This window comes from Nyctereutes procyonoides, unplaced genomic scaffold (genome assembly GCF_905146905.1).
Source record: "Nyctereutes procyonoides isolate TBG_1078 unplaced genomic scaffold, NYPRO_anot_genome, whole genome shotgun sequence".
Classification (NCBI taxonomy): Eukaryota; Metazoa; Chordata; class Mammalia; order Carnivora; family Canidae; genus Nyctereutes; species Nyctereutes procyonoides.
This window is the reverse complement of record NW_026575123.1, coordinates 4,863,807-4,890,872: the sequence shown is the minus strand read 5'-3', so window position 1 is coordinate 4,890,872 and position 27,066 is coordinate 4,863,807. Positions and strand designations below refer to the sequence as shown.

At 39.9% G+C, this 27,066-nt stretch overlaps 1 long non-coding RNA gene across 1 annotated transcript in view; it reads left to right on the top strand.

Annotated features, from left to right (window-relative positions):
- The window catches only part of LOC129517079 (uncharacterized), a 75,938-nt gene extending 49,148 nt beyond the window's left edge, over window positions 1-26,790 (top strand). The window contains exon 3 of the long non-coding RNA XR_008665949.1: window positions 26,636-26,790. This is a non-coding gene — a long non-coding RNA (uncharacterized LOC129517079). The remainder of the gene's footprint in view (window positions 1-26,635) is intronic.
- The last annotated feature ends 276 nt before the right edge of the window (window positions 26,791-27,066 follow it).

Here is a 27,066-nt window from a genome sequence, read left to right as displayed (position 1 = left end):
AAGCCTCCATATTTTAGTATGCTTCTGGACTCAGTTATACCACCCCTGACACACATTCTTTTTATTCTTCTGTACATTGTGTCTGGCATATAGTAGTTGTTTAATAAATGTTGCTAATTGAATTAAGGAATGTGCAAGTAATTGTCATGCCAGATCAGAACCAGATCTTTCTCACTGTTGAATTTTCAACTTTTTCTTCTAAACTGTTAAATATAGCTAGAAGACATGATCCAAAAGGGGCGATAATGACCCTTTCTAATCCATGCTATTAAATCTGGCTGGGTCCTCATTGCTGTTGAACAATCTTTTTAGGCAAGTCTTGTTGTTTTCCTAGAACATTCACTATAGTAGTTCCAAGCACTTTAACCCTTCAAAACTCACTCTGACCTTTTTCACTCCTTACAGCAAACTTTTTGAAAAAATTGTCACTAGCAGCATTATCAACTTTCTACCTCCTTGGGTGGTTATGTATGATTGTATGTGGTTGGGCAGTTATGTACAAACCTTACTTTGCCTCCTGATTATACACTTCTTGAGGCCAGTATTCATCTTTTACTATTACCTCCCTCAACCTGCATCATAACCCATTAAACATAAGACAGTGGTTTTCCACTAATCATGTCTTGTATTTATTATGACATAACAAACCACCACAAAGTTATAAAATAACAACCATATGAGTCAGGAATTTGATCACAATCACAATCAATGGGATTTGTCACTGCTCTATGATAGCAGGGTGTCTTATCTGAGAATACAGAGGATGAAGGCAGGGCTGTTGTTGTAAGACTCATTTACTTACATGTTTGATCAGACATAAAGCTCAAACACAAATAGTAGCAACTGCTGCACTTTACATATGGTTTCTCCATTTGGCTTGGCTTTCTTATAGCATGGAGGACTCAACATTGTCAGACATCTTGAACACAGGTGATTTGAAACTGAGTGTCAAAATTCCAGTGAGCAAGGTGGGAGCTGCATTTCTTTTTATCTTAATCTCTGTCCTAGCATTCATATATGTTATATTCTGTTAGTTGAAACAGTCATAAATCTCTCTCATACTCAAAGAGAGAAGGACCATAGACCCCAAGTTTCAATGAGAGAAATGCCAAAAATCAAATTGCGAGGGGGCATATGGAATGGTAAATATTATTGCAACCAGCTGAGAAGCATACAATCTTCCACATCATCTCCTACAATTTTTCTTCATTGCCTCCAAAAATTTCTTTTAGTTTCAAAGGCATAAACATGCTTCTTCTTTGCAAAGGCTAATGCCTCCTCCTCTATTCTCAACCTCTTATTGGCACTTGTTTGATCAATACTGCTTCTTCTGTGTTTTTCGTTTCTCCTTTCCTACTTCTAAAACATGCTTATTGTCCTTCATCATAAACTTCATCCTGCCCCAAATTCTTTCATTGATGCAATTTTCCCTTTACTTACTCTCCTGTCATTTTCCTTCTCATTCCAAACGTACTCCTGTGTCTTATTTACACATTATTCACTCTTCTTTAATGTCTTACATTCTGACTTCTTTTCCCTGAAATATTACTAATGTATTTCTAATTACCAAACCCCACACAGTCTTTTCAAGGTTCTGAGCTCTGTAACATTTCTGCATCATTTTATACTAATGCCATATGTATACCTATATAATTGATCTAATTAATCAGGACCATTCTGAACACACTTTATCTTTTTTTTTCTGCCCCTGCTCTTATACTCAAGAGCTTCTCTTTACCAAAAATGATTTTCCATTATCTCCACTTTTGAATTTTTTTTTATCCTTTAAAGTGTGACCTCCAAAGCCTCTTCCTCCATAGAGTCTTTCAAAAACACCCAGTCTCTCTCCTCTTTCTGACTTTCTTTAGAATTCATTTTTTGATCATTTATTGAAAATAACATTAGGCATATGTTAGAATTCTTTTGATTCTGTCACTGTATGGCCTTGAACAAGACATTTAATTTATCTAAGCCTAGTTTCTCTCATTACACAAAGATTAATTTAAGCAATGTTACAAATTTATACAAGTTTCTTGTAACAAATATCATTTAAAAATTTACTCTATATAAGTAAAATTTCCCACTGCTCCCCAATTCTGCTTGAGTTTGCTTCAGACCCTTAAAGATATTTCTATATACATTTTTATTAAAAATGGAAAAAATATTTGTATATTCATGTCATACATGCAAACACATGTGATATGCATGGATATGCTTTCACATATTTTTCTTAGAATAATGAATTCTTACTATATAACAACTTTTGTGACTTTTTGTAAGTAATATATATTACATACATCTCCTTCATTTTAAATTGTTTTTATTATTTTGAATTTTAAATAATTCATGTGCTTATTTTTTTTGATGTGTGGGGGTTTTTTGGTGTATGGTTCTAAGAGTCTTAACACATATATAGATTTGTTTGTTTTTGGTTTTTAAAAATATTTTATTTATTTATTGATGAGAGACATGGAGAGACAGAGAAGCAGAGACATAGGCAGAGGGAGAAGCAGGCTCCATGCAGGGAGCCTGATGTGGAACTCCATCCGGAGACTCCAGGATCACGCCCTGGACCGAAGGCAGTCGCTCAACTGCTGAGCCACCCAGGCGTCCCAGATATATCAATTTGTAGAGCCAATATCATATTTAGAAAAGAGAACATTTCCATCACTCCAAAACTTCCCTCCTGTTGTCCATTTGTAGTTAAACGCTGTCCCCATCCTTAACTTTGTAACTATTCTTATAATTTTGCATTTTTCAGACTGTCTTATAAATGGCATTATGCAGTCATTTTGAGACTGGATTCTTTGACTCAACATCATCATGTCTACATAGAAAATCTTAAGGAATCTATTAAACAGCTTCTTTTTTTTTTTTTTTTTTTTACTAAACAGCTTCTAGAACTAACGTGAATTTAGAAAAATTACAGGATACAAGTTCAATATAAAAACATATTTTACACACTAGAAATAAACAATTGGAAAATGAAATAAAAATACAAATTATAATAGTTTAATTAAAAATGAAATAGTTAAGTATAAACCTAGGATCCTTGTCAGCACTTTATTATTCATTTTATTTTTTATTTTATTATATTTTTTAAGATTTTATTTACTTATTCATGACAGACACACAGAGATAAGCAAAAATATAGGCAGAGGGAGAAGCAGGCTCCCGCAGGACTTGATCCCAAGACCCCAGGATCACAACCTGAGCCAGAGGCAGACGCTCAACCACTGAGCCATCCAGACATCCCCCCATGCTAGCACTTTAAAATTTGGTTGTTTGTTTCTTATTGTTGATTGTCTTTTTCCTTGAAAATTGTTGAGATTTTTCTTAGTTCTTCATATGTCAAGTAATTTAGATGGCATCACTGACATTGCATCATTTGAGTGTTGTTATGAGAATATATATCTTGTTTGAATACTATGGAGAATGTAGTATTTTTGGGTGTTTTTGTCTGTTTTTAGAGAAGTGAGGAGGGGCAGAGGGAGAGGGAGAGAAAATCTTAAGCACAATGCCCAGCACAGAGCTTGATATGAGCTTTGATCTCATGACCCTGAGATCATGACCTGAGCCAAAAGTAAGAGTTGGACACTTAACTGACTGAGCCACCCAAGTGCCCCTTTGCTTGCTTGTTTGTTTTGGTAAGCATATTAGTTATAAACTGCGACATAACAAATTATCCAAACCCAGTAGCTTAAAACAAGAAAACATCATTATACAGTTTCTGGGGGTCAGAAATCTGAGAATGGCTTAGTTGAGTGGATCTGGTTTAACGGCTATCATGACGCTGCAATCAAAGTGTTAACCTGGTGGATAGTCATTGGAGGCTTGATTGGGTCTTGAGGATCCACTTCTGAGGTCACTCATGTAGATATTGACAGGGAATTTCAGTTCCTTGCCACTCTATAGGGTTTCTCATGACATAGCTTCCGTCAGATAGAAGGATCCAAGACAGAGTGAAACCAAGATTAAAGCCACAGTTTATATCCTCAAGAGAGGCAAATAATCACTTCTGCCATATTCTGTTGGTCACACAGACCAGTTTTGGTACTGCGTAGGAGGGAACAACACTAGGGTGTAAATCCCAGGATGTGGGGTCATTGGGGCCATCTTGGAAGCTGGCTATCACATTAGGCATTCAACCCAATTATGTTTAGGCTGTAGGTTCCTCCTTGCTTTCTGAGGACTGTATCTCTAATTCAGCTCAATTTTCAAAGCCTTGCAATGGTATACAAATCTGTCCTCTAAGTGCACCACTCAGTGGGCAAACTAGATCCTGGGTGGTAGTCTACCTTGTAGTTCAGTTCTCAAGCTTTCGTGTACTGTTTTGGATCATTTCATATGTCAAGGTTGAGCCCAGAATTTCATCATCATTATGTAGGATCCTTTTTTGAGCTTCATCTTCTCAATCTCACAGTCTCTGGCACCCAAAGGTACCTCTTTTTGGTCCTTTGGCTAGAAAGCAGAATATTTGATTTCTCCACCCAGTAACATACTTCCTGCAGTTTGGTCCACCATTGTATCTAAGCAGTAGGAAGACACAAATAGAGGAAAAAACAATGGGGTTTCCCCTTACATGCTACAGATTATAGTTCCTCTTGTCAGAGAGAAAGAATTCTCAGAGTTTTAGGTACTTGCCTGTCTAGCCACCACCTGGCTGGTTTGGGACTGTGGATTTCTTGGGATCTTCAGTAGGTTGAGAAAGAAAGAAGGGAAGGAGGGAAGGAGGGAGGGGAGAAGGGAAGAAAGGAAGGAAAGGAGGGAGGAAGGGAGGAAGGAGGAGGGAAGGAAGGAAGGAAGGAAGGAAGGAAGGAAGGAAGGAAGGAGAAAACCAGAGGATCTTTCCCATTTTTTCTGTACTATAGAGGGCCCCATTTCTTGCTCCTCAGACTGGAAAGAGAGAGCTTCTCTTGGAAGAAGAGATTCCCAGCTCTGGGATTTGGGTTGCTTCACAGTCCAAGCTAGGAGATGAGGAAGAAAACAAACTCAGGAAATTCACTACTGGATTGTTCATAATTCAGATCTTGTTCCTCAATCTTCCTGTTACCATTCACTTTTCAGAGTCTTCAGATAATTTCTCTATGCATTTTGTCTAGATTTTTAGTTGCATTCAGTCTAGGCTCACCAGATAAAATACAAGACATCCTGCATAACTTTGTAGTATGTTTATCAAATATTACACTAAAAATTTGTTATCTGAAAATCAAAGGTAAATGAATATTCTATATTTTGATTTGTTAAATCTGGCAATCCTAACTCAGTGGGAAATAGGGTGGAGTGTGCTTACTCCATTCTATCGGGAAAGGAGCTTCACCTTCTTATTTTTTAACAGCTGCCTACCATTCTCTTGTATTCAGGGACAAAATGTACTTAGCTACTCTACTCTTGATGAATATTTAGGCAGTTTTTAGGTTTCTTTTCTTTTCAATAATGCCACAGTGACATTCACTGATATTTATTTTTGCACACTTTGAGTCTCAGTTTCTTTATCTATGCCAAATAGGGAAGTGCAACTGCCTATCTCAAAGGGCTGTTGTGAGAATCAAATGATATAATGAGTGTGAATATGCTTAGTAAGCTGTTAAAGACTATGGAAATAATTTCTCAGCACTTGCCTTGTACTGAGTTGCAATTGACTATAAGCATACATGTTTAGCTTCCCTGTCTGATTAAAGAAAATTCCTTGAGTGGATAGGTTTCATCTTATACAGCTTTGTAATCCCCTCTATCAAGTTCTATCACAGTTCTTTGCCCTTACGTGACACTAAATAAACAATACTTGGATAAGAGAATGAAATTTGCCTATATCTCTCAACATTCTTTCCCTCCTCTTTAGATGTAGTTCATTAATTATGTTTATCTTAGTTCTCTTTCTGAATTCATCTATTTTTTTTAAAAAGCGATTTCCTAAAATCATTGATCATCGAATTTTCACATATATTTTTGCTGTTTCCTGATGTTTTAGATGATCAGTAGACCCGTCTAATACACTGTCCCAATAATGTAGGCATTGGCATTTTTTTAAACTGAATTTTTTTACCATAGACTGGGAGGTCATCTGACCTTGCCTCAATCCAAATACAGTATTCACTCCTCCAGGATTATTATGGTTACAAGTGACAGAAAACTCAAATTACCTTATGCCGTGAAAGTGGATACATATGGTTGAAAAATCTGGAGGTAACACTACCTTGCTTGATCTGATGGCTCAAATGATGTCACATTGCTCTGTCTTCCTAGATGAAAGCTTCATGCCTTGGGGGGTCCCCTACTGCTTTTCTTTCCGGACTGAAAATGGCTGCAGCAGTTCTAGATCTTTCATCTTCAAAGTATACATTCAAGGAGAAAAAAGTCTCTTTTAGTGACTCTTGAAGAAGAGGAAGGAATTTTCTTCATCCCAAAAGTTGCAGCAACATCTTTTTGGCTCTGATTCCTAATCAGATCACTATTGTCAGGGGGCATGAGACATGCTGAGTAGCTTACGTCTTATTGGCTTTTCGTCACATCAGTCTTTGGTTTGTAAGGATCTAATTATTTCAAACTCCAGATGAGAACAAGAAAATGTTTTTTTGGAGAAAATTCAGAACACTTTTAGGAAGTGGAAAGGATGCTGGAGAGCCAAACAATGCCAACCTTCTGTGTATGTTTCAGTCCTATTTTATGTATCTACTGAAAGCGCCTTATTTTTTTTCTTATCTCAATTACTTTCTTGCATCAGTACCAGACCTGCTTCATAGAAGCCTACTCAATGGTAGTTCTGTTTAATGAAAATGTTTTTCCAAGAGTCAAGTAATTTCCTTTCAGAGACAGGTGAATTGTAATTAATCATTTAAAAAAAGAAGCAAATCTCTTTAAGCATCTCCATTGAAAATCTCTTACCATTACTCACTTTTGCTTTAATACAAAGTGAAAATACTAACTTCCTTATCCAAAGGCAGGTTTAACATATGGTTGCAGGTGGGTTCTCACTTTTAAATTGAATTTAATTATAATGATTTGCCTGGGCAACAATTATCTTAAACTGAATAGGAAGAGGATAACACTTTTCATTAAAATGCAGAATCAATTGGGCAACTGAAAGCAGCTGCCATGGATGAGAGCAGACCCCCCCACCCCCCCCAAAAAAAAAGGAAAAAAAATCCTAGACTTAAGAAAGGCCAACAGCTAGGAAATGTTCTCACTCCTTGGTTCTCTTGCAAGAGTCTTTAAAAAGTAATGAAAAACAAACAAACAAACAGCAGCAACAGCAGGGATTTACAGACCAGAGAGAGTAGAACCTATTCCACTTTCTAAGCCATCTCCCTCTTCCTGAGCAAGGGAGAGCAAATTACTGATAGGAAAATTGATGCATATTAAGGACATAGGGGTTTTAATGTTGATCTCAGATTTTTTCCCCTCCATTTTTTGTTGCTCACTAGATTATCTAAGGTGACAGCCCAGCTCCCTCTGTTTATAAGCAGAAAATGTCTTTTGATCTGGCGAAAAACAAGCAAGTATGGATAGTCAGCCCATCTTAGAAGGTGTTTGCAGAACCACATAGGACAGTAGCTCTTGTTTCCAGTAGAATGTAGGCTAAATGCTTCCAGGTTACTGTTCTGTGGTTACTGAGCAACCATGAAGTCTTTGCCAGTCTCCCCCCACCCCACCACCCCAATTAATCTCCTTGCATAATATCCAGTGATCCAACCATCTGGTCCCTCTGCTCCTCTCTGTCTTGTCTGTTCCATCTTCTTTAGTGCCTCCTTCTCCTTTGGAGTCAGGTTCTCTCAGTGCTCCCCTCTATGCATGGTCTACTCCCTGCCTTCCCATTCTGTCACTTCAGTTTATCCTCCTTTCATCCCTCCAGAATTTTCTCTTTCCCTCACTGTTCCTCCTCTTGCAATCATAATCACCTGAACTTTGGCAAAGGAGACAAATGCTTCGAAAATTATCAAGGATTCTGATAGATGTAGCTGGTTCCTGTGAGCTGGGAATGGGTGGTGTGGGGGAGGGGGTGAGGTTGTGAACGTTTCTTGATATGAAAGAAGCACTTAGAAGGGAAGAGTTCACAAGGATTGTCTTCTATTTTTCCTGGACTGCTCTTCTCCCTCTCACCTCTCTGGTTCGCCAAAAATGTAGCTAAGGTATGTGCTAAAACTTCTTCTGAAGTGCAAAACTTTCAGTGAGTATTGATATTAATCTTGAATTTTCTGTCTCTAACGTGGGGATTTTAAAAGATCTATTGACATAAAAAAGTAAATTGACCCAAACATCAGATTGGTTGGCGCCATTTGTGGCATTTTGTTGTTTATCAGGTAATGAGGTCTACTTCTTGATCTTAGTCCCTCATCACCCTCTCTATTATTCCTCTTTGCTCCCCTCTCCATCAAAATTTTATAGACTGTCTTCATCAGGGTCCCAGTAGAAAACAGATGACACCTTCAAGTTTGGAACACTGGAGGGGAATTTATTAAAAGGACAATTTACAAAGGTATGGGGAGCCACATGGATGTGCAGGAGTTGTGGACTCTCTTACCAGGCCTGTGGGAGCAAGAAGAACATTACTGGAAATTTCAGAGGGAGAGTCATGAAGTGAGGAGATTTTTAAAAAAGATTTTATTTATTTACTCATGAGAGACACAGAGAGATAAGCAGAGACATAGGCAGAGGGAGAAGCAGGCTGGCTGTCGAGAGCCTGATGCAGGACTTGATTCCAGGATCCCAGGATCACGCCCTGAGCTGAAGGAGATGCTCAACCAGTGAGCCACCCAGGCGCCCCAAGAGAGGACATCTTTGATAGGCATTGTGACCTTTGGTTGAGAGACACAGCTTGCTCCCCACTCTCCTTTTCTTTCCTGATCTCCCACTAGGTCTCCCCACTGGCTGAATCCAACCAGAATGTGGAGGATAAAGGAGACTGTTAATGCCATCCACACAAGTTAGTTCTCAGGGCAGACACCAGGTTGAAGAAGGGTGGAGAGGGGGTCTAGAGAGGCTCACAGAAGAGAGATGACATAAAGACAGATTCTTTGTGAAAGGAAGGCAAACTGGAAATATAGAAAAGAAGCACAGAAAGTTCACATAAATTTATCAGAGTAACATTTTATGAGTTAAGAGCCAGTCTGAAATGGAAATATAAAATTCTTTGGTCTTGGTCATCAATTTTAATTTTTAACTTTAGATCTGTGTGATTTTTTTAAAAAAAGTTTTTTTAGATCTATGTAGTTTTTGCAAGTGTATTCGATGCCAGTGGTCACCCAAAGCTTTAAAGTATGTGGCAATATTTTAGGTTCATCTATGAATGCCACATTAGGGGAAAAGCTTATATGTATACTCATAGTTAGATATTTTATGTCTTGGCACTGAGTAATTTTAATAAGTGAATACAAGTACTTTTGTTTTATGAAGAGATGCATTAGAGGACATCTGTTGGTTTTAGGCCTCCTTTCTCTCTTCTTTTGTAAATAATTCCTTGAATTTTCAGTGAGGACGCACCCTTCCTCTCTTAGCACTTGTGTTAGGTGGACCTGTGATTTGGCTTTGCCAAAGACTGCACTCAGTCCTCTTTATCACAGGGATGTGATCCAGGACGAGCACCTGACACAAGGTAAGCCAGTCAGAGTAGAGCCCAGAAATGCTTAGTCTTCAAACTCCCCTTGAACTCTGAAGAGTGAAGGATAGGAGTTGCTGACAATTGTTTCTGCCACCAAGTGGACACTGACAATGAAGGACAGCAGAACTCAGGTGTGGAGACAGGTGGGGACAGAGTTTGAGACCTTGGATTAGTCTGTGCCAGAAGCCAGTTCTATGCCTGTTACATAAGCTAATAAGTTCCCTTTTTACTTAAGCTAGTTTGAATTAGATCCTCTGTCACTTGGAACTGAAAAGCTCTTAAATGGATACAAATGTATTCCAATCTAATTATCTATATAAGACTTTTCCTTAAAGGCAAAACTATAGTTTCACTAACTTTCATTACAAAGTTAGAAAGTTCCCTCTACAAAAAAGTGTTTCCACAGACTGTTGGAAATGAGATCAGTAACACCGTATCACAGGACTTTATAGTCAGTCAGTAAACATGGTGTGTTTTCCCCTTAGTTCTGTGCTTTCAATTTGATTTGATTCTCTATTTTTTTTTTCAGTCTGAAAACTTACAATGATTAACAGTGGAGCTCTATTCATAGAAAATGCATGCACATTTGCACTTAGTACATTAGCAGAGCATCACATAATGTAGAGCAAATTTGTTCCTCACCTCATTGATCCTGTATGCTCAGCCTTTGGTATAGTTTATATGAATGAAATTTGTTTGTTTTCATACACACATTTAGTGAGTCTGAACTTGGCCTCATTGTAGCTCAAAAGCAGGAGAAGGAAAGACAGTAGAGCAGTGGAAGTAATTCTCAGAGCCATTCTACTTCCTTGGATGATGATAAGAGTAGTGGTTAAATGCCGGACCTGAATGTCTGCTTCTCAGTTATTCTGATCTGGGAAGAGGGATGAGATGTGATGCTCAGCAGAGTTTCTAGGCCAGGATTCAGCATGGGAGAGAAGGTCCTCAGCTCTATAGTTCCACAGGAGAAGGTACCTGAGGTGTATTTAGAAGGCTGTAGCCACTGTTTTTGTTTTGTTTTACTTTTCTGCCTCACTAGGGCAGCTCTGCTTCCATCAGCAGCCCTGGGGCCATGTTCTTGGTGATGGATGTGTATGTCATCAGTGCAGGCAGTGGGCACGGATCCTTTTTTCTTCAAAGTACAGAAAGTGGAAGTGTGAGTTATGTCCTGTCTTCATCTACAATAGCACAATAATTTGGCTCTAGAGTCAGAGAGACTGACTTGAAATTCCAGCTCCATCTTATGGCTTCCATAAGATGAAAATATTAGCAGAACTCACCTCACAGGTTGATGTGATAATTGAGGTAGTTTAATATAGTACCTGGCACACTGTAAGTCTTCAGGAAATGCCAGCTTGAGAGGGAAAGTGAGGTACACTATATAAGATTTTTTTTAAACAATAAAAATCTTTCCATAGTCAACTTCCCTTAACTTCCATTTGCCATGAGCCTTCCAGCAGCTACTTAGAGAGCTCCAAGTTTCCTTGTCACACAGTTGAAAAATGACTATAGATCACATTGCATTTTGAATAATCTAAGAACTGTGCAGCAAGCCCAGGATCTGAAATTAACTTTGCCTTTATATTGTTCATGCTAGTTGCTCTTCAAGTACAATTATAATCAAAGAGCTAGCACTAAAAATAGTACCAATTCTCTTTTTTTTTCTCTCAGTGTTATCTGCTGCCATAGTGTTTCCCAGGCATGTTTATTTACTTGATTCACAACAGTGAATCTTTTTTCTTATTAGCCTGACAGCAATAGTTGGATTCCACAGCAACGCTCAATGCAGCTGGTAAAATCTTTATTACTGGTGAAGCACACGAGGCCCACGTCACTGTTTCCCCTTGAGAAGCTCAGTGCAAGTGTTTGTCATAGCAAGAGCTGCCTGAGCAATTTTGCTGTGGAAAAAAAAGAAGGGAGGACCAGTCTAGAGTCTTCACCTTTGAAAATTTCAGAGTTCCTTTCCCTCTGAGTAGAATGACAGGTTAGCCTCCAGATTTTCCCTTGCTCCTTTTGCATGCTCCTCTGTGCCTTTGTATGCTGGTGTGAACAGGGTGCAAGGCGGAGAGGCTGGGCTGACAGCCCCCAGCACACCTGGCCCCTCTCTGGCATCCCCCACTCACAACTGGGCAGTAAATGAAGGGAGTAACTTGAGAACTCTGTTTATGATCTTTTTGATTATTGCATGTCAAGATATTGAGCAGTCAGGTCAATGAAAATACTATAACCCTTGAAAGCATTTCACTGTGGGGGTATTTACTACCCTCAAAATGTCCCTACCCTTTCTGTCACAAACATGAAGAGTTACAATGAATAAAATGATTAAAAGAGTAAAATGATTTGCAGTCTTTTTTTTTTTGATTTGCAGTCTTAATGGGGTTATTAGGTAAGCACCAATTGCTGTTAATTCTGTAATTATTCAGCTCTTTCTCCCTCTCTAATACCTTTCCTCCACTAAATAATAATAATAATAATAATAATAATAATAATAATAACAATAATTCATCCAGCCCTAAGAAGAAGCAACAAGCAGTCTGAGGACACAGCTGTGTAATCTGTGAGTTCCAAATATTGGCTGTGAGGCAGGGTGGTTTGCAGCCAAAGCAGCCAGTGAAGCAGCATCTGAAAGAAGCTCAGAGAGAGTGTGGGATGGGGAAGGTGAGGGAATATATGAAGGTGGGAAGGAAGGGATAGAAAGTGAACGAATTCAAAACAGAAATGAAAGCAAAGAAAAAAAAAGCCAACCAAATCAAACCAAACAATTTTATATTCCAATTCTTTCACTCTTGGGAAGGAACAATGTGCTGAAAGGGACCCTGCTTCTAGAAGAGTTGCGAGAGGCAGAGAGGTTCTAATGCTGGTGTTGCCAGTCCCTAGTTGTGGGATCTCTAGCAAGGCTTGGGGCTGTTCTTACCATGTGTATAAAATGGAGGATACTTAGAGCTGCTCAAGCCATCAACTAGGGTTGATGAGAGGCTGAAGTCATATGAAAATTTATAAAATCACTTTAAAAATGGAAAAGGCTAATAGCAAATGTAACATATCATCAGTTCTTTTTCAGAGTGTGTATCCAACATGCCTTAAGCATCTCTGTTTCTTTCATTCCTCAGAAAACATAATGCTTACTTTAAGACATCTGAGACTGTGCTCAGAATCTTTCATTGTCAAGTCACATGCCATTTTATTCTTAGCAAAGAAGTGAAGGCATGGACCCTACTCTGCCACCAATTTGCAAAGATAAAAGCAGTATATTGTAGTATTGCAGTTGGTCACCTCTTGCCTCCAGTCAGGCTTTTCCATTGGAGATTACTAGCCAGTCAGCAGTCTCTCTCTGGCCATCCTCTTAGGTGTGACATGATATGTAAGGTGGTGATCACTTCCTGCCATGTATTGGGGATGGGAGTCAGTGGTAGTAGGACTTGCTAATATGCTGTGGAGCTCTGTGGTCCCTGGAGACCTCCAAGTGGTTTGGATTAGAACAGTAATTAAAACCATCTCTTGCAGTTTGAGGAGAGGGTAGGAAAACTGGGTTTTAGCCTATTTTGCTGCCAAATGCTTGGGAAAGCCATTATATTTACCCTGAAGCTGATAAGGCTCTGGGACTGCAGTTCCACATAGGTCTTATTTGAACTGAGCATCTGAGCAGGGATGTTCATAATGTTCCTTGGTCTGATTACTTAGGAAGATTTTTGGAACCCCCCCATAACTTCTTGGGGGTTTCTGTTCTTTATGGCATGCTGGAGAGAGAAATATAGCACTTTCCACATGATCCTTCTTCACTAATCATGGTGAGAGAATGGTATGTGCATTGTAATCATTCAAAAGTTAGAGACAGACTTCCCTCATTGTTTTAATGTCTAAAATCTTCATTTCCTTACACAGCATTAATTTATTGAGTGTCTAATTAAAGGCATCACGCCACAAAACCAACAATATTTATTTAATATCTTGAGGACTACATGTTCTCAAAGGATTTTCATTGCTGCACTTGAGACATATGAGATATTTCTATGAAGATAAGGTATAGGACATCTCTCAGGGCCAAATGAGTGGTAGAAAAACTAAGCAGTATAGGAGCTAGAGGATGAGGAGGTCCATGTCTACTATCATGGTCTAGGAAGAGTCCACAGGGAGAGGGGACTTAAATTTGGCTGAAACTTGGAAGGCATGGAGAAAATGAAGGACATATCACATGGGAGACCCAGCAAGAGTGAAGGTACAGAGGCAGACTTGCAAAGGGTCAAGACTCACTCAAGAGCAGAATGGCAGTCCTGTCCAGTGGTTAAGAGTGTAGGCTCTGAAGTCATTCTGCTACTTACTGTCTGTGTGACCTTGGGAACATTTGTGATCGCCTCTTAGCATCATTTTTCTCTTTTGTAAAGTGAAGATAATAGTTCTTGTCTTGAAGACTTGGCATGAGGAATAAATGAGATAATGCATGTAACGTCCTTAGCACAGTGGCTGGCACACAGTAAGCTCCCAAGAATGGCAGTAATTATTGAGAATCACAATAATAACCATTTGAGTTACAGAATTTGTCTTATTTTCCCCCCTGGGAAAAATGGGAAGCTACTTAAAGTATTTGCAGAGGGGTGTGACATGACCAAAGCAATCTTTTTGGAAGGTGAAGGAGACATAAAGAGTTTGGTATAAAGAGTTTGGTCTAAAGAGTTTGTGGACACAAAAGAGGCTAGGAGTAGGTATTCCAACTAGAAAGCAACTTTCATCATTCAGCCTCCAAGCAATGACTTTAATTGTGGCAGAGACAAAGGAGAGATGGAAAGAAAAAGCATTACATCAGTTTTCATGACTGGATGTAGGAGATGAAAGACTGGAAAGTTTCCAAGATCAGAGTGTAAGCTGTGGACAGAAACTGTGTTGTAATTGTGTTCATCCCCAGTGCTAGCACATTGTTCAGCGTATTGCAGCCTTCAGTAAATGTGTTTGAATGAATGAGTGCTTAAGGGTGTGAGTGTAAATGAGTGAATGAATGAAAAATGACTTCTATCTAGATCATGAGTGGAAGTTGTGCAAAGAATGGCACAATTACCCTGACCGAATTCACTTCTTTCATGGAATATTTTTGGTGCCTGTATACTCTTTGCCCATGATACTTAAGCGTTGGTATTCACCAACTATCAACATAAGGATCTGATATCAGTATTCAATTGTTTCTTTCAAGGAAATGGTTCTAATTTTAATGAGTGTGGCTAAAAGGGAGAGTTTTAGTTTAGGGATTTTAGTTTGATTTTGCTTTTAAACTCGAATTGAGATTTTTTTTTACCTCTGGAGTATATTCTCTTAGGAATTTATTTATTTATATACATATTTATTAATTTATATTTTATTTTAAGTAGGCTCCACCCTGGGTCCGACATGGGGCTTGAACTCACCACTTAACCAACTCAGCCCCCCAGGCACCCTTGGATTACTAAAACTAAAACCTGTGCAAGTTTTTATTCAGTTTCAAGGAATTTCTTATAAACTCTAAGTGTGGAGTTAGATTAAGAGGCTATTTCCATTTTTACATTTATAATTCTGCCCCTTTTCTCCTTTATCTGTTTCACAAGAAACTGGAATAAATTGATTTGTTTCTTTAGAACAATAACTTTTGTTGGGAAAATCCAGCTCTTTGGTCTCTGAAAATGGAGAAAGAAATCCTACTATAGTCAGAACCACAGGGGTTTTGCTCTTATCCAAAAGTGAATATTCACTATCAATCTATAGGCCACAACCTGAAATTGTTTACTACAAGACACCAACTTCCTCAGATTTAAACTTACTCAAATGTCTTGTTCATTTTTTTTTTAGAGAACCAAAAAACTACCCAGGCACAATGACATCTGGCAGTGGGTACACTTACATTTATCTTTGATTCATCCTTTGCAAAAATTATCATGACACTGTAGAGTTCTATAATCCTCCTTTGATGGACATTTACTAAGATCATTTTCCCTTTTCAGTAACAAAAACCGAATCAATTCCCAGACTTGTCCTGAATGAAATAGCTGGAATTTAGCCATGTGACTGTGTGAGAGAGCTCTTACTGAAAACAAGATGCCCTCAGGAACCATTCAGCACATTTACCTTTCCGTGTTCAAATATAATAGAAAATGATGTTACCCGTAGTCTTTTTCGGGGGTCCTGAATTGTGGTAATTATGTAAGATTCCAGTTCTTCTAATGAACTTTAACTTAAAATTAGGATATTATAGTAATTTGTAGAGGAGTAGAGACTTGATATTGCAGGGCACAAGGTTATATAATGGCCAAAAATGTCCAGGCAGGCAGTGGGGATAAGATCTTGTACTTGGTGCCATTGACCACCAAATACTTCCTGAGAAATCAATTATCTTTTTCTTCCTCCCACCACCACCACCAAGGCTGATCCTGGCAGTATGGAGTTGATGTTCATATGACAAGGGCATGGGGCAGTAAGAACAGGGAGAGCTTTCATCAATGAAATTATTATCAACAGATACTTGCTTACAGCACTGATCTATGCAGTAAGTGGAATCATGAAGAAATTCAGGATACCAGCTCTCCTGATCCCACTGTAAAATGAGATTATCTTCCTGGGCAGCAGCTGCCTTCTGACCTCCAAACTGTGAAAGAGCAGAGAGGGGCCAGAGACCCTTAGGAGCCAGCCTTGGACTTCTCACCAGCCAAAGGTGGGAATGGGACCTGCATTAATTTAGATTTCTGTAGCAGGCAGGAACAAAAATCAAGTCTAAGTAGTTTATGTGGAAAGAAGACTTCTTGGATGAGTACCTAGAATATGTCACAGAGTCTAAAGAAGAGTTGAACAGCCACTTTTCAGGAAGTGTGGGGACTAGTGTGGTTCTGGGGACCTCAGAGTAGTGATAGCCTTACTTTCAGAGACCTACTGTTAAACAGACTCAGTTCTCAAAGATTTCCAGTCTCTGGGTCTCTAGTCCATATTTCATATTCACCATGAAGAGGCTCTAATTGCCTAATCTGTGCTAGATAGCATTCTCACTAATTATGGCCACTTGGATGGAGTCAAGTAACAAAAAGATGGCTACCAGAAATCACTCCTGTGGAGAGCTCAATCGGTTCTGTGAAAAGTTAATATAATAAGCTTATGCTATTTATCTATTGATGTCATTACTTTTTAACAAACCTCGGGAATCAAGATAGCATTCCTTAAAAATAGAAGAAAACTCATCATTCTCTGAGGCTTTAATGTTGGTTTCAGATCTTTAGGGAATCTCTATTATTTCCAAAAAACAATGGGCCATCAAATCCCACACTATTAGTGTATCCATTATGTATTGCTGCATAACTAATCATGCCAAAACTTAGTTGCTTAAAGCAACATTTATTTTTATTTGCTCATCATTTTGTGGGTCACTAATTTGGGATGAGCTTAGCTGAGCTGTTCTTCTACTGATATCATCTAGAGTCACTCATGTGGCTTAGTTATCCAGAGGTTCAAATGGGGCTGGATAGCCCAAAGTGGTTTCATTCATTTTCCTGCCATTTGGTGTTGGCTGTTGGCTCCTTTCACCATGCCCTTATTCCTCAAGCAGGAGAGTCAGGCTTCCTCACATGACATCACTGTGTTCTAAGAAGCATCTTGAGGCCTGGACTTGAAAGTTTCACTGTATTACATCACTGCATTCTCCTGTTTAAAGCAAATCAGAAGATCAGTTGAGACTCAAGGGCAGGGGAAATAGACTATATGTCTTTCTACAGGAAGGATGGCAAAGTCATGAGCATACAGGGATAAGAGGTTTTTGTAGCTATCTTTGCAAATAACCTGCCATGCCTGGGACCTGTCTGCATTAAAACAAAAACAGAACCTTAAAACATCCAAGAATTTATTTTATTTTTTTAAATTTTTAAATTTATTTATGATAGTCACACAGAGAGAGAGAGAGGCAGAGACATAGGCCGAGGGAGAAGCAGGCTCCATGCACCGGGAGCCCGACGTGGGACTCGATCCCGGGTCTCCAGGATCGCACCCTGGGCCAAAGGCAGGCACCAAACCGCTGCGCCACCCAGGGATCCCTATCCAAGAATTTATAGCAATATCCAGGCATGGAGAAAGTTGAATGATATGGTAATGGAAAGTTCCTGTGAGAAATTAGTAGCCACAAAAAAAAAAAAAAGCCCAAACCAAAACCAAAAACCAAAGCCCTGATTGATACAAAGGAAGATTAGATTATAGATCCAGTCTTCTTACCAACTTTCTCTGTGAATTTTACAAAACTCTTTCCTCATGGTTCAAATAAGGAAATATATAAACCACACAAATTTCATGAAAAAGAGCTCTTTGAGCTGTAAAAATGCTATATAAATGAAAAGTCATTAAAAAGAAATCAAATCATGAAATCTTGTGTTTCCCTTCTCCTTTAGTTATGTGGTTTAAAACAAGGAATGATCTCAGGCTTATGTTGCTACAAAAGATATGTTTTTACAAAAATTTTCTTTCATTTAAATGCTTTTTGATGATTTGCCAGTGAATGTAGTGCAATCTATGGTCTTTCTAAGTGCACAAAAATGTGTGAAATTAAAACACCCAAGAGGAGAATAACTGGACGTATCCATTTGGGGAAAAAAGGAAATCGTTTGGTAAAGAAAATGAGCTTAAAAGCATAAGAGAGACTGTGTCTTTTAGACTGTGTAAGAGTAATTAGGTGAGATTCCTCTGTGTGGACAGTTTTAAGAGAAAATGATTTGAAATGGTAGTGTGTGTGCCAAGCTAGGTATAAGAGCTGAACACACAGTTTAACTTGGAAGAAGTAAAAGAAAAAACTTCTCTTCAATGCAACAACTAATTTCCTGAGGGAAAGGGTCATGATGAATATAAAAACACCAGGTCTTAGTGTTTCTAGAGAAAAGCGTGGAATGAGCAAGATCAGTGAGTACTTGGAAGAGACTTGTGAGGTCATTTCATTAAATATGGGTGAATGTGAATATATTCTCCAGCATTACATTACCTCCATTTGTCCCTTATTGCATCTGTGATGCACTTCACCACACCCCCTTTTCCACCTGACTCCAGCACACTTTCATGTATCCTTGCACACTGGTCATCCATTTGTGGTGTTTTCTCAGTGTCTATGCATGCCCAGAAGGGGGGGGGGGAAGGTTGTCATGCTCTAAGGCAATCTTCAATCATTGGGTGTACGAATTGGTGGAAAAAGAATGCCTCAGTCTCCCTGTATTCTAGTGCAGGGCTTGACAAACTTTGGCCAAATCCAGTCATCTTTTTATAAATAAAGCTTTATTGGAACACAGCCATGTCCATTCATTTACATATTGTCAATGGCTACTTTTATGCTGCAATGGCAGAGATGAGTAGTTATGACAGGGACTGCATGGCCTATGAAGAGAAAAATATTTCATATCTGACCCTTTACAAAAAATATTAACCAACCTCTGCTCTAGTGGGACAATGCTGAGGCACATTCTACATGGTTTCTCAGAGTGTCCCCAACAAGATGGAGACCTAGTAACTCATAGTGGTAACCAGCACTAATGCACACTTTGTTGGCTCTTTCCCCTTATCTCTCTTTCCCTACTCCTTCACTTTTGTTTTCTAGGATCATTTTCCAGGCAAACTATTTGCACCTGAGACCTTGTCCCTTTGTAAATATAAACTAGGACAGATCTCACTCCTCCTTGGTAATTCTTTTTTGTGTTATATTTATGAGACTTCACTCTAATATCTTACTTTGTGACTCATCACAAATAAGATACATATAACCTATTTCCAACCTATTAAATAATATTTATTTTTCCTATCACTGATGTATACTTATATTCTCTATTCCATTTTATTCTTATACTTTATTTAAAAAATATTCTGGTTGTGACCAATTAAACTGATTTCAACACAGCCTAGTAGTCCATTTACTAGTTTTTGAACTAATAGGTTAGTGAGTGGTCACAGGCCACACTGGCATGGACATAAGATCCACAAGGCTTCGATCCAGATTGCCTGGCTAAATATGTGAGTGGGAACTCTTACCTATAAGGGCAGAGATGCATTGGCTCCCTCCTAAGAAGAACAAGGGGAGAGGGAAGAAGGGATGAAGCAGTGAGTAAAGGGGAAAAAAATGGCCTTAGGATGAAGGAGGAAGACTGAGGAAAAGAAAAAAACCCATTGGAAGTGTAAAGCTGCCAAGAACTAGAGATCATCCTTTTATTTTCACTTTGCATGAAACTGTACCCATGCATAAAAGCAAAATAATAACATTTGAGTGAACATAAGTAAACAGTTGAATCCTTCCTATATTTTAAAATCATGTTTTCCTCTTTCCATTTTCCACAATTTATGTCATCTTTATGTCTTTACCCATGATTTCAGATGACTGCCTCCTGCTTAATACCATACTGTGTGGATTCTTTCTACCTCTCTGATTACTCCTTTTTGATCTCTGTCATTCTTTTCTAATATTTGCTCTTAACTGTTGATGTTTTCCAGGGTTCATTTCTTAACTTTCTGGGTTTTTTTTTCATGCTACATACTTTCCTTAATCAATTTCACCCACTCTCATGGTTTAATGACCATTTCTGTGCTGCTGGTCTACAAAATAAATACCTGTGGCCTGAATCTCCTGACCCCCAGATTTATTTATCCAACCGCCTACTTAGTGTCTAGACCAAATTTAATACATTCCAAACTGAGGTCTCATTTGTAATGCCCACCAAGTCCTCTTCCCATCTTCCCTGTCCTATATATTCTCTCTTTTCTACCCTTGGTATAGTTACCTAGACCAGAAGTCTAGAACCTGCCTGAGTTCCTTTTATTTTTCTCCTTCATCCAAATGGTCATATGTCCTAAGTATTTTTAAAGCTATTCTCTTCCTCTGTTTCTATTGATATTTTCCTAGTTTTGAGCATCTTCTCTCCTTTATATTATTGAAATAATATATCTTTTGATATCCCTTCCCCAGTCTCTCCCCACTTAATTCTTTCTTCACAAAGCCACCAGCCTCATCTTCTAAAATGCCCCAGTCAGGGTTTGGAACAGGGAAACAGAAACCACATGAAGTATTTTGAGCAGAAATAGATGCAATACTGTTAAATGATGCTTATAAATATTGGAAAAGTTGTAGGATTGTAGGTTGTTGATGGTTCTGAAGCTTGCCAGGAGGCCTACAATGTGGTAGTAAAATTTCTGGAGAAGAGGAAGTAGCTATTGTTGCCCTGGTTATGAACTTCAGTAAACCACTGCTAATGTTCATAGCTGTCCATGACACCACGGTGGGTACTTCACACAGAGCAGAACACTGATAACAACCTAGTGTTTCTTGAAGCTCACACATTTGCCTACCACTATTGGAGGAGTGATGGTGGCCTTTGACTTCCTTCTACCTTCTGAAAACTTGTCAGGATATTGAATTGGTAGACTTTAAACTGGAATACTGCTGACAAGAGATCTAGGAAATGTATTTCCAGATTTCTAACTCTTGTGACAGAGGAGAAAGCACAGGAGTCAGAATGGCTCTGAGGATCACAGATAATCCAGTATATTCTCCCTCACTGGTAGGATAAAATCTACACCGCTCAACCACAATTAACCACGTCATTCATGAGCCAGTCAGTGTCTTCCTACTTCTCCAGTCATCTCTCTCTACTCTTGGTTCTTCCTTGGTGCTGTCCTTATTGAATTACTGACTTGCAGTTCCATGACTGAACTTTACAGTTTCATACCTCAGTACCTTTGCATATACTGTTTCCTTTTAGTGGTCTTCTTGACAAACTTCTATTTATTCTTAAGACCCAAATGCAAAGATTTCTTCTTCTGTGAAGTCTTTTTTTTTATTATTATCCTCAGTAGACTTGACATTCTCTTGCACCAGCATTGTGTTTTGAACTCACTTTTTAATTTAGTGGCTACAATATTCATCTATGTGTCTATCTTCTCTGCTACACTTTGAATCCTTTAATTCTTTTTTCTCTTTATCCCCCCACCCCCAGTGAGCTACCTAGTGTTTGGCTTATAATAGGTGCTCAAATCACATGGAACAACTGAGTAGATGAAAGCTTCTACAAGGTACTGTACCTTAAGGCCATAATATTTGTGAAATTGCTTACAGGAGACATGAGGAACCAGACCCCTTGTAATAGAGATGTCATTTGCTAAATTCTGCCGTATGGAAAATGGTCCTATAGGTAGATTCCAGCTGTGTTCTAATTCACAGCCTGTATTCCTTGTCATATCTAAGTGATTATTTGGCAGCTGTCTGTGTTTCTACATCCCAAATATCTTTTCAAATGGATTCTGAATTTGGAAATTGTGTTGGACCTTGGCTGGATAAAATAATTCAGCTTAAAAAATACATATCCTCATCTAGAATGCCTTCTTGCTTTGTTAGACTGTGAGCTTTTGAAGAAGGAAATGATTATGGGGTTGGGAATGGGAAAAGGGAAAGCTGGCCATCTTTCTGAACAGAGAATGAGGAGGAGTGAATTGGTTTCCTAGGAGATAAGGCTTTTCTTTATTTGAAGTTTTTCTACAGAACGATTTCTGTACTGATGTCTTCTCCTTAGTCATAAGGAGCTCACCATCAGAGATGCAGCTCAGAATTGCTTTCAATCAGCAGCTGCCAAAGGTGAGCCTAACCTTCCTGGTCCTTACCTTCTCTCCAGGAGACTAATAAAGGCAACTAAGAATGCTAATTGCAATGGACATTTGAGTTACTTAATCACCAGGACAGGAACCTTTACCATTAAATCTACTGGCAGATCATAAGCTCATCCCCCTTCCATGCAATCTCCAAAACAGTTGCCCCACATACTGCCTTCTGAGCCACTTTCTCCCACCAGGTTTTCTCAGATTGCCTGAAGGGAAGGGCACACAATAATTTGTTCACTGAAGAACTTTACTATTGGTAGCATCTCCCTTCCAAGGAATCTCTTGGCTTCAGAGGAATTGAAAGTAACATTTTATCGAAAAAAGGATTGTGATTCCAGTGTACCTGTGTTCAGGCAGAACCAAAGTCCTCTGTATACAGCTTGTATTGGTCTTCATTAGTTGGAGGTAACCGAGTCTGCAGTAAAACCATGCAGAAGCTAGAGGCTACCCTAACCCCTGCTCTAGCATTTCCCCCACCTCCAGTGAGGACTATTCTTCCCCAAGTTCAAAGAAAGACTCTATGGACACCAACCACTAAAGGGCTGCACTGCAGTAAACATGCTGCTAGGTATTTGTTTAGCTCACATCTCCCTTCTCTAAGGACTGTCACTCTCTTTCTCCCTCAGGTGGGGCCCCACCACTTGCTCAGCTGTATTCTGTAAGTAGCTGAGTTTCTGTTGATTCAATCAAGGTAGATTTCTAGCTCAAGCTGAGCTAAGTAATCCTCCCTTCCAGTGAGTTTGAGACCAAGAAATGCTAGTTTCTAGCCGAGCTGGCTCTGTGAATGGAGAAGACATCAAGTCAAGTGTTGTACAGTAGCCATGCAGGAGGTTGGGGGAGACAGACAGGCACAAAGACAGACAGACAGGTGGGAAAATGTAGTGCAGCTTATACGGGTCCCTCAGTGAATGTAGTTTGTTGTTACTGTCACTGGCATCTTGTTTCAGATTCACACTGAAACTGTAGAGATAGGGAGGGTCCTTGAAGGAAAAAGGATTGTGGTCAGTACAAGCGTTGCCAAACTCTTCCTCTTCCTTTATTGTTTGGACCTTGGAATAAGAAACCAGAACCTGGCAGTTACCACCTTAGGAAAAAGCACAGCCTGAGCAGGAGAGCAGGATGGTGTCTGGAGCCCTTGGGGAGAATTTTGTAAGGAAGTCACACATTTCGTTACCCTCTGAGCCCTGACCTCCTTAACCTGGAAAGCATGTAATCTGTCTGCTGGGCCTGCTCAAGTCTGACTGGTGAGGTATTTATAGCTCAGCACTTGCTATGGAAATGAACATTTTCTGCAAATATGGCCAATTTTTGCAGTTTTTCCCTGACAAGAGGAACCATGGACTCTCTTCCTGTGCTTTCAAAGCCTCCCCCTTGCCCTGTCCTCTCTGCTTCACCTCAGGTACTTGCTACCCCCCTCTGCCTCTTCTGGTCTCCCAGGAGATCGAGACCTCAATGCTGAGTATTTTTGCCCTCCACACACATAAGCTGTGTCCCATGTGGAGCCACCAGAAGCATATTATCAAGGACCACTCAGCATAGCATGTGTGCCTGGAGGTTCCCTGAATCTCTGTGCCCCAAGGCTGCTCTCAGGTCTGGCTTCAGGACCAGGGTCCCATTGGGCAAGAGTGCAGGCCTTCTCTTCTAGCTGCTGCACTGTCTTTTGCTCCAGGCTGTCTCCCTCTGTCTCCATACCTCCATCCCGAGTCCATATTCAGTATTCCAGTAGGATGCCTTTGCCTGGCATCCAGCTTCCTTCCTGGCCTTCCCACTTTGCCCTCTCTTCTCTCTTCCCTTTTCCTTGATGCATAGCTGTTGGGGAGAACTGTCTATCCATGATCTGCCTCACCCAGAGCAGGAACTTCACGAGGGGAGCAGTAAAAGTTGCCCTGCTCAGTGATATCTCAGAGGTGGGACAAAGAGTAGCAGAAGCTGACAGTATGACCTGGGGTACCAAAGACCTCATCTACGGGTGCTATTAGGGAGGGAAAGAATACTGAGACAGGATAGCATGTAGCAATAGCTTCGGAGCTGGGATTCTGATCTTTTAATGATGCTGGGATGGGCATTTACAAAGAATTCAGGAAAGCTAAGAATATTGGTGTGATTTGTTAATACCAGAAAATAAACAGTGTATAAAAGTGATGCTAATTTTAGTAATTTATGAGGATGACTTCCCCTTTATAACTAATTACTGCGTGTACTGTAACTATTATGCACATCATTAATAGGTGTCAGATTAATTTTAAGTTTTATTTGATCACAGTGCTAAATCCCTCACATGCATGCTCAGTCTTTGTGCATGACATTGGTTTTTGCTAACAACTTTCAATAATTAGGAGAAGCACTATTGGAGACTGAATTAGGACAGATCGTGTGGCTATGATAAAACCGTTATGTATGTATTTAACAATGTTGCCATCTTTCAAAATGACCTGGGTACAATGACTATATGCTCTCCTAGATTTCATTGAAAAGATTGGGCTTGACATCCATTCCAGCCCATGCCCCTAGAGAGCTACGCTGTCTGCTAGCCATGCATGGCTATTTAAATTAAACTAATTAAATCCATTCCTTTGCTATACTCATTTCAAGAGGCCAGTAGCCATATGTGGCTAGTCGCTAGCTACGAAACAGTGAACATATAGAACATTTCCATCAATGTAGAAAGTTCTGTTGGGCAGTGTAGCCAAATGTTGGTGGTGAAAGTTAGTCTATCTAACTTTGGTGGTCTGTCTCTCATAGAATGACCAGGTCAGCTGGCTCTGAATTTTCTGCATCGAGGCAGGAATCAGGGAACCTCAGGCGCCCAGCTGTGGGAGGAAGGCAGTGAATGTAGCAGTGACTGAGGAAGCTGCACTAGCATGTCAGGGAGCTCAGGAAGTGGGGAGGAGCTATCACAAGTAGTGAGGATCCCATCACTGCTCCTGGAAGCAAGTCATTACTCTTTACTGTTGCCTTGTTCAGTGGGATATAGAGAAGTCACATCCAAATTACCCCAATTTATTGTTTTTACAGTGATTGGAGTATTGTTCAATAAAAAAACTTGCAGAGTGAATGAATGACATAACAGACCGTAGATTTTTATAATTTCAGCAACTTCCATGCATACAGAGATTTGCAGTTTACATACCCGTTTAATGGATTCTTTCATTTGATCCTTATGTCTATTTAAAATGAGTAAGAAACCTATTATCCTTCTTTTCCTGATGAGAAAGAGTCAAGGTTCAGAGAGGTTTTTTGTTGTCTGTTTGTTTTTCAGTAGGCTCCATGCCCAGAATGGAGCCCAACACAGGGCTTGAACTCATGACCCTGGGATTGAGACTTGAGCTGAGATCGAGTCAGATGCTTGGGGCACTTGGGTAGGTCAGTGGTTCAATGTCTGTGTTCGGCTCAGGTCGTGGTCCCAGGGTCCTGGGATCGAATCCTGCATCAGGCTCCCCGCAGGGAGCCTGCTTCTCCCTCGGCCTATGTCTCTGCCTCTCCCTCTGTGTCTCTCATGAATAAATAAATAGAATCTTAAAAAAAAAAAAGAGTCAGATGCTTAACTGGCGGAGCCATACAGGCACCTCTGGCCTCAGAGAATTTAAGACATTTTCTCAGGATTACCCAGCTAGCAGGTGGCAGCACTGTGACTCAAATTCAGGGTTTATGATTCCAAATGACATGTTCCAGGCCATTGCATGGCCTCTTAGTGCCTTTTTAATAAGAGTATTTCCAGCGGCAGACCACAGATGTGGTAGGATTCAAGGATGCTTTTGACAGTTAGGGTTTCCCAGGGACCAGTCGATTCAACTTTGATAGATTTTTTTTTTAGGTTGTTGGCATGATGCATGGTTTTTATTATTCACATTTGCCTGAATCCATGCTTTCAGGCTTTCATAGACAGACTGCCTGGCATTTCATAGACAGACTGCCTGTGAAAGCAGTGGCTTTCACATTGTATCCCACCAGCTCCAATAGTTTCATGGAGGGGCTGCAGAGGCTGCCATGGGGGTGGGGCTCAGTGGGGAGGCCTTGGGTTTGGGCTCTAGGCTGTTGAAGGCTGATACACTTTCAACTATTTTTATATATTTGACATTCCACAAAAAAATTTCACTTGAAAAAGGCTCTTTTGCTAACGATTAGAAAAAGAATCACTGTTCTAAAGGATTTTTGTGGCAGCTTGCTTCCTGTGACAAGAAAGTGGGGCAAGCTGAACTCTCTGCCCAGGCATCATCCAGGAACAGGATTCATCTGTAGACCAACACACTTTCTTTCTAGTTACAAACAACCCCTAGAAGTTCAGAGTCTCCTACACCCTGTGGAGCCAGCCCTCAGGCAGGACAGGGGAGAGAGTGCTGCTGTGTTGGGACTAGAGGACCTGTGTCTTTTGACAGAGTGGCCCTATTGTCTTATTTTGCCACTTTGCTCTGATTCTCTTCTCAGGCGGGAGTCCTCCTCACTGACTGAGCCCACAGCACCTGCCACATCCTTCCTCTATGACTTGACACTTGGTCCTAAGGGCTTGTTGGCCTGAACCAGAAGCCAGCTGCCAGACTGCTTCACCTCAGAGACCACCAATCTGGGCCTCATCTCACCTGCTGGATTCTGCTGTTGTTGGCCTATTTGCAAAGCAAGGAACTTTCATGAAGGTTGGAGAATTCCCTGATAGCAGCCTTTGGATTCTTTGTCCCTCCCTTGAAAGAGAATACACTAGAATTGATTGAATAAGTCTGGATTTTTACATTATATTTCTGCCCCTGCCTAACGTTTATGCTATAATTAATCTGAAAGCTCTTAATTTTTCATTGATAGATCTGAATTAGCATGATGCTCTTGTCAGCACAAAAAGGGAAAATGAGGTGTGTCATGTGGGA